An 8,932-nucleotide genomic window follows, 5' to 3' on the forward strand; every position below is an offset into this window, starting at 1 on the left:
TGGTGCAAGTACTTCGTGAGGTGGCCGGTGCCGCTGAGTTGAAGAGAGGAGCAAGAAGCAGGGGACGCACGTGACGAAGGTATAACCATGTCGTCACAAATTTTCTCTAAGTTGTACGGTTTAGCTAGTGTAGATAAGTCATATTGCGTACTTCGAATGTTAATTTGTCTGTGGTGGCATTTTAGCGGTCAGCTAGTATAGCGGATAATAATTTTGTTCGTTCTGATTAATAAGAAGATGGAAATGTCTGAATCAGTAAATTTGAATGTTTACTATGGCCCTGGCAATGTTCGATATAATAAGTTGGGGGTTAATCTTAGCGAGTATAAAAATTGCGTCATGACACTTCCACATCTGGACAGACTAGACATTAAACAATTGAAGTACTGGTTGACTACTAGTTTTGGGCTGGATCCTAAATTATGTTCCGCTAGTATTCATGCATTGTGGACTAAATCCTGTAAAAATGTCAAGTGGGAGTTGATGCTGATAGATAGGAGCCAAGAGTGGTTGACCCTGTTAAGGCGTTGCAGAGACCGAAGAATCCACCCGTATGCCCTAGTGCAACCTGTGGCGAACGAGGAGAATACCGTACAACTCCATGGTGGGTATGAAACCGGCCAAGACAGTCAAGTGGCTAATGAGATTTGTTTATTCGGGTCACATCCACTGGATGTGGATGCTAGCCAACCCGAAATATAGTCAGATTACGTGTTGTGTGGTCATGATACCCGGCAAAGTAGTCAGTCGACAGTATTAGCTGGTTCTGGTTTTGCTGATGGGTACGAGGAAGGGGAGGAAATGCAGAGGGTGATGAAGGAGGAGGACAATGATGGATTGACGGAGGATTTGGATTCTGGAAATTCCAAGGATGAAGTGGAGGTACCGATTCCTTCTGCATGGGATCAGGCCATATCGACCGGCCTTACGGTCAACGACGGCCATGAGACTCCATGGCAGTACAATCTGAACCAAGTCCAGATAGGGGTTATGTATAATACAAAGAAAAAATTGAAGTATGCCGTGATAAAGTAGGCTATGTCTACGCAGAGGATTTTCCGGACACACATATCAAGTCCAACAAACTATATCGTGAAATGTGTTGATACAAGTTGTCCTGGAAAGGTGCACGAGCACGTGCCAAAGTATAGCATTCATTGGGTTGTCACCAATGTCATCTCGCATAATTGTGCGAGGAAAAACCTTTTGGTGAAACATCCAAACCTGACTTCACCACCATCACCGACGCAGGAGACACAAATTGTGACAGACGAGGTTATCTATGGTCGTGGTGATCGTGAGTCTCACCCACCGCCTCAGCGCTTATCACCTTTCGGTCCTCGTCCGAGGAGGACCCAGATTCGTTGTCGTCCCCAACAGTGATATGGTTATCTATGTATGACACATATGTCCATCCATGTTAGTTTCAGACTTTTCTCATGTATTAGTCATTATCTATGTATAAGACATGTTTCATGTATGTGTTACTATGGCACTTGGTTCTACCTAATCAGGAGACATATATCTACCTATGTATGTGAAAGACATATTACTATTAATTCACATTGTTATTCCAGTTACATTTTGAAAGAGACTGCAATAGATAATTAAGATACAAGTACATCTAAATTAAACGGTAGGGCTGAACTTAAAAAATACAACTTACAAAACTACATGAAGTCATCATCGTTATCCTCCGTCGATGCAACACTCTTGCCCTTCGACGATGGGTACTGTTGGCCATGGTGCTCGGCATGTAGATATCGTCTTCGTCTTCGCTTGTTGGCAGTCCTTAACTAAGTAAGCTCTGCAACAGTGTTTAGGAAAATTTCACTATTATGTTGTTGCTTCTTACACCTTTCATGCAACCTAAGAAGTTCTTTTGTATCTCCTCATAGGTCCTTACAGGTCACCCGCACCTAGTTAATGCATGATCCAACTCATTGAGTGCGATGTCACTACTGAGGAGTTCGTCCCATGAAACTATTCTATTGTCTATACCGTAGCGAGCGTAGTTCAATGGTAAAATATCTCCTTGCCAAGGAGAAGATACGGGTTCGATTCCCGCCGCTCGCCCGCTTAATTTCTCAAAATACTATGATAAAAAGTTTAGTCTAGTTAACTGTTTAACTACTTATATTAAATTAAGTATTAATTAGGTGTTAGTCTAGTGCCGTATCCCTTACTATCTTACCCTTCCTTTGCATCCCACTCAAAAAAAGAGGGCGCTCCGGAGGCAGAAATAGAACTCGCCAAGAGAGCTCCAAAAATTGGGTATTAACTGAGACAAACAATGGGCAAACTGTTTGAAAATGATAACCGTACATCTTGACGAGACTACACTAGACTGTTTACCCACCTTAGTGTGGAGGGGGGGGTTATGGTTGAGAAGGGAAGATGGCGGGAAAGGGTTGGCGGGAACATATGAAGGGAAAGGGTTGGCGGGAAAGAACGACGGAAAAGGGTTGGCGGGAAAGAACGGCAAAAAAGGGTTGGCGGGAACATATGAATGAAAAGGGTTGGCGAGAAAGAACGGCGAAAAAGGGTTGACGGGAACATATGACGAAAAAGGGTTGCGAGAAAGTATACTTTTTCAATGTCTAAGATGAAAAATGTTGTACAGGATTCATAACTCAAATTTAAAAAAGCAAGACACTTCCGCCTAAAATAAGTCGAAGAAAGCTGCCATGCAACTTCAGCCTGGCGTTTATGCGAAGAGTTGGGCCCTAGAAGACTCTTCGGCCTAAAGATGACCGAAGTATACTCTTCGGCCTAGAGAAAGCCGAAAAGAGCTTTTCGGCCCAACTCCACATCTCTTCGGCCAACAGAAGAACGAAGAGCACTCTTCGGCCTAAGTTTGACCGAAAAACTGGTCCACGGCCTTATAGAGGCCTGCGTGGTCATAATTCTGAAAATCATGCATTAGGTCATATAATTTCCGAATTGATTATAAAAGACATTATAGTTTAAAAAAATACCACTCGCCACGTTTTGTTGCTAGTACAACATGTCGCTGCCATCACGTTTAAGATTATCAGCTCAACAAAATACATCAATCATCAATGGTTAATAATTCAGCATGTCGCTGCCATCACGTTTAAGATTATCAGCTCAACAAAATACATCAATCATCAATGGTTAATAATTTCACCGAGGTTGAAAATTGCTTTTAAAGGCCGAGCTCCATAGAGGCTTTCTTTTGCAAAATTCTTAAAAAGATTACGGATATACATGAAGGCATAATATACATGTGTGTAAAATTTCAGAATATAATAAGTTAAATTGAGGGCGTGTGGAGATGTGACTTTGTGGATTTGTCTTTGATGGATCTACTCGGATATGGTCATCATTCGTCTACGTTCGTCTGTGTTCAGATTGGATCCTTACGATTTATGCCACTCTTCATCAGCGGCGGGTGCTGTTCTGGTGCGTTGGTCCTATGGGACCTTAGCACGACGACTTTCTGATTGTCTACTACAACAAATTATGTCCGGCTCCGGCAAGGGTAGGACGATGACGGCAACGCGCCATCGACTCGCTTTAGTGCTTATAGTCATCGCCTGGTGGTCTAGAGATCTTAATGTAACTTTTGTTATTTGTAGTGTTCGTTGTACTGCAATGATTGAAGATGAGTAGATTCAAAAGCTTTCTGGAAAAAAAAGGTTGAAATAAGGGTTGTGTAAAAAAACAAATCTAAAGTCTTTTAACACATGATACTATTCACCCTTAAAGTCTAGAAAATTGTTTTTTCTGTACAAGTCGCATTTCAAGTTGCATAATTATTTTCATTTTATTCTAAAACCTGAAAGGTTGAATTATGATATTTTTTTTCAAAAATAAAGGGCTCTATGAAGCTCGTCCACCAAAACGTCATTCTCCGCCGAGGTTGAGTATAACTATTACTGTTAAAAAAGGATTGGGACACAGTAGCTCCAAACAAAACTAGTGGTAGTACTATAATATAAGTCTTCTGGACGTGGAAGCGAGGTACGTACTAGCTTGTCGTGTGAGGCATGGACGGGTCGGTCGACGTTGCTGTCGGAATGACGAGCGAGACCCTTTGACATCGCGTGCATTCGTCGTCCGTTGGAGCGTGCCGTGCCCGTAATGCTGCTGCTGCTGCTTTATCTACTCCTACTTGCAAGTGGTTTTAGACCGCGGGATTTATTGATGTTAAATAATCGTAATACACGGACGTCACCCTCTGTCTCTCTCTCCCCCTCGTTGTCTATCTAATATCTATCTAAGCTATCTACCTAGCTAGGTAAGGTTAACATATCTTGTCCGCCGAAATGAAGCTTATCGGCTCCGCTCGCGTCGTCGTCCGGAGACTCTAGGGATTCTAACGTTTTGTTTAGTGCAGATGATAGTTCAGGTCCTTCTCCAGGCACCGGTGATTGATAGCCTGGTAGTATAAAGAAAAACATGTTTTTTTTTGACAGTTTACTCCAGAGAAAACTCGGGCCGGAGATTTGGGCCTTTCGTAACCCGTATTCATCCAGCAAATAAGTTCAAGGAACAGCAACCTAGCGCTCCTTTAAGCTTTACTCAATACAGCGCGCACACCACCCGAACGTTTCCACAGTGTGCTGACCCATGTGGCATTTTTTTTCGCACCTGTTCTGGCAACCATTTAGAAGGTTCTGCGGTTTTCCTGTGGTTTATTTCAGAAGTGGTTTTATTTAGCGTTTTTTTACTTTCATTTTCCTTTGTCCTGTTTATCTTTTCTTAATTCATGAAGATTCACCTAATTCTTCATTTTTTTAAAAAATATGAACTTCTTTCAAACACTAGGTTTCTTTGGAATCTGTAAAAAAAATCAAATCCATAAACGTTTACCAAATAGCGCACTTTCGTCAAATCCGGGAACGTTTCAAATCCCCAAACTTTTCTTTCAAATGTGTTTTTTTTAATTTTGTGAACTTTTTTACAACCCGTGAACTTTTTTTTTCTAAAGTTAACTGCTAGTGGCTCAACTTGCTTTTTTATTTCCATTAGCATTCAACGGCAGACGATTCAATTAGTTAGGGAACGAACGAGAATACCCAGCAAGCAATCTAGTTGAAATTGTTGGGCCAGCCCACACATGCAGGTCGCAAGAGCGTTGGTTAAATAGCCCACTCCTAAGGCGCTGACTAGGAGCGACACTCCTTTTCACCGCATAGGCATTCCAGGCGCCCGTTACTATGTATTTTACAAATGGGCGCCTAAAGCGCCCCCGCGCTGGACCGACCAAGCTAGCTAAGCTTTTCTGTGTTTAATTCAAAAAATGCTCTCTGAGTTAATCGAACTCGCACCCCCAGAGTCAATGCACGTTGCAGTAAGCACGCAACCAAATAACGCAACGCTTTTAGTCGCATCTTTTCTTCTTTCCTCTTTCTTCTTTTTTGATGAGCTTTATTCAAGTTTGAAAAGAATCCTCAAATCGATGAACTTTTTTAAAAATTTGATGAACTTTTTTCCAAATCGATGATCTTTTTTCTAAATAGGTGAAATTTTTTCAAATTGGTAAATATTTCCCAAAATAGAAGAACATTTAAGAAAAATCCAATGAGCATTTTAAAAAAAATTGACGAGACATTTCAAATTATATTATTTTCTAATACAGTGAATTTTTTTTAAATCAGTTAAATTTTTTCAAAATCCATATTATTTTGAATTCAAGATTGTTTTCATCTCTTGTGAATTTTTTGATTTTCTCTCTCGAATGGAATCTAGTACATGGGACAACCCACCATGGTCGGTGTATGGGCGCCAGAGAGCTTCCCTCGCGCGTGAAGTGATGAATAGGAGCTCCCCACCACATAGGGTGCTCCAATTCCGTGCGTTCGGCACCGCGGAGCTAACCGAAGGCGCCTCGAACTCGCGCTGCTACAACACACAAATTGTTTAGATAACCACTACCACCTGTTGAACACTTGTGATGGATAGCAACGTGAATTATTTAACAACCATTGTATTCGTGCTATTTATTAGATTTTTGAACTACTCATTTGAAAACCATTTGGAAAATTCATTTTCTAATGGAAAAGAGTTCATGAAATATTCGAAAAACTTGACAAATCGAAGTTCACGAAATATTCAAAAAACTTGACAAATCTAGAAAAAAATTAATCAATTTTCAATAACAAATACATAATCTTTTCAAAAAAGTTCATGTAATTTGTAAAAAGTTCATGATATCGACTCAATGACTTTGGAAACAAAGTTCATCAATTTGAATAAATAATCAAATTTGAAATGTCATCAATTTTGAAAAAACTTCCCCAAACAGGAAAAAATGTTCATTGATTTTGAAAAAAAATCATAGAAATTGATAAAGTTCATGGATATATAAAAATGTCCACAAATTTGAAAAAAGTTCATCAATTTTTAGATAAGTTCATTGGGTTTGAAAAAGTTCATTAAATTTTAAAAACGTCAATTTTGAGAAAAAAGTTCATTGATTTGAAGAAAAAAATCATGTATTTAAAAATAAACAGTCAAACCAGGAAGAAAGAAATAAGACAGAAGAGAAAACGAAAAATGAAATAGGAAAGAAGAAAGAAGAAAATATGGAACAAGAGGTTACTTAGCAGATCAGGAATGGTGGCGTGGAGTTAGAGGCTGTTTGGTTGGCTTCCATAAAATCTGCCTGACTCAGGCACCCATCTCATGCGTTGGATTATGGAGGCCTGAGGCCAGGATCATTGCCTGAGCAAGGGGCTGCCTATTAGGACTTTATCCAAACAGTCCCTTACTGCCACGTACCTCGATCCTCGATACAGGAAGTCGCTCATTTGATTCATCGTGGATGCGCATTTTTTGTGTTTCAAAAAAAAATATTTGGGGGAGCTGTGCTGGCCCAATGTGCGCCCGTTTTCAAAGTGTATACTAACGAGGACCTAAGCTCTAAACACATTCGCTCCTCTACGCTCGCTAAGTGAATTGGGCCGGCCCAGCGCACATCCCTCTCCCGGTTTTTGACCTGTTATTTGGTTTCCCTTTCGTTTTTTATTTTCGTTTTTCTTTATTTTACACATGTTCGATTCTTATTTTTGTTTTCCTTTCGTATGTTATCAATATTCTTTCGATTTTATCTCTCTAATTCCGTGACTATTTTTAATATTTGTTTCCAAAATTGTGAACATTTTTTCATCTATTCTGACAAATGTTTACCAAGTTCAAAAAATGTTCATCAAATTCAAACTTTATTCATCAAACAGAAAAAATGTTCTTGAATTTGAAAATCGTTCATCAAATACATAATGTTACTTTTATAAATATACGATATTTTAATCGTCAAACAATTCATGAAATTCTAGAATATTTTTTCAAATTAGTGAAAAGTATTTCAAAATTCATGAACAATGTCTAAAATCTACAAACTTTCATAAATTGAAGAATAAAATTTTAAATTGTCTTTTAATTAAAGAAAGTTTTTTAAAATCATGATTTTTTGGAAAACCCAAATTTTCTGTAAAGAAGAAAACGTCGTCCTGCCCACGCACATGGGCCAACCGAAAGGGTGTGGGTGCGCTTTCCGGTGTTTTCCATAGCGTTGGTCATGAAATAGGGGTCTTGGTTAGGAACTCTCTAGTCTTGTTTGAAAAATTAGACCTGGCAGACGGTTGAACCCCAAAAAAATGAAACTAACGATCCCAATGGTTGTTTTAGCATCACGGGGCGCTCAAACAATCGAACCGGAGAAACCATTTGACTTCGCTTTTTGGAAAAACCGGTGAACAAGGCGGTTCGCATAAACCGGACTGTTCGATGTTGATTCCAGAAAAGCCCGTCGATCGACTCATTTCCGTGCGTGCAAGTTGAGGGTAGTAAATGAAATAAAAACCTCTTTTGGTAGGGTTTTGGTCGATTGGGAGCTTTCTCTCCGAGTTTTCACCACACAGTCAAACACATAGTGTGTCGCTACCCATCCCACGCCACCCTTGCCTAGTGCCGTGGCGCAGTGACCCCGCCTCTCTCTCGCCTCTCCGGCTCTGCTTGGAAGCAGGGACTCCAAGACATCGGTCCTCGCTGCTCTGGCTTTGCGCGGTAGCATCACCACCAGGCCACCTCTATTGACGGTTGGGGAGCGAGAGGACGCTGTCGCATGCCGCCAGACTGGTCCGTCAATGTCCAACTCCGATCTCCCTCCACTCTAGGATGCCCGACGGTCACATATGAAGTCTGGACCTTCCTCCGCTCTAGAGTCTGCTCCAGACCAGCTCATTAGGAAGGCCCGACAACCGACTCTAGTATGATACTCTCTATTCTCTCCAAACTCCGTCCTTTTATTGTGGGCCTAGCATGAATCATGTGATTTTTGTACTGAAAGGTGTTGCTTTTGCTTGTTGTCCTGATGAATTATGTTGATGGCATGCTGCCACTTGATGTTCCCGATTAGTAGACTATGAATTATGTTGCTCGCATGTTGCTACTTGATGTTGCTGATTAGCACTACATTGTAGTTGTTGCTTTGTTGATTAGTGGTTACTTACTATGTGAATTAGTGAATGTGATTACTACTAAAGTGATACTTACTGTGTGTTGCTAGTATGCTACTACTTGGTGTTGCTTGCTGCTTCTTACTAAGTTACTATGTAAATCAATGATGTTGCTTGCCTTGTTAGTTACTATACTATAGTACTATGTTTGAGATAGATATTATCATGTGCATGAATTAGATATTAACATTTAGTTGTTGGTTACACTGTCATGAGAGTACACATTTTTTTATCTATTGATTAGTGTATTTATTGATAAAATATAAAATAGTTTATTGCTTTAAAAATGTCAATCGAACCGATGAACCGACGTTCGACCGGCAAAATTCCGGAACCGACAATCCAGCCCAAACTCTTATTGGGCGCATTAAGCGACAGCTAGAGTGTATTTCTTTAACTAGCGCCCACGCCATCTGCAAAAGTGGTACCTAAATGGGCTGTCCCAT

The 8,932-nt window shown here is 40.3% G+C and overlaps 1 non-coding gene across 1 annotated transcript; it reads left to right on the plus strand.

Annotated features, from left to right (window-relative positions):
- Positions 1–2,005: 2,005 nt before the first annotated feature.
- TRNAG-GCC lies at positions 2,006–2,076 on the plus strand. The gene has a single exon. It is a non-coding gene; the product is annotated as a tRNA-Gly (tRNA).
- Positions 2,077–8,932: the final 6,856 nt, after the last annotated feature.

The sequence above is a fragment of the Triticum dicoccoides genome, chromosome 3B, assembly GCF_002162155.2.
Source record: "Triticum dicoccoides isolate Atlit2015 ecotype Zavitan chromosome 3B, WEW_v2.0, whole genome shotgun sequence".
Taxonomy (NCBI): domain Eukaryota; kingdom Viridiplantae; phylum Streptophyta; class Magnoliopsida; order Poales; family Poaceae; genus Triticum; species Triticum dicoccoides.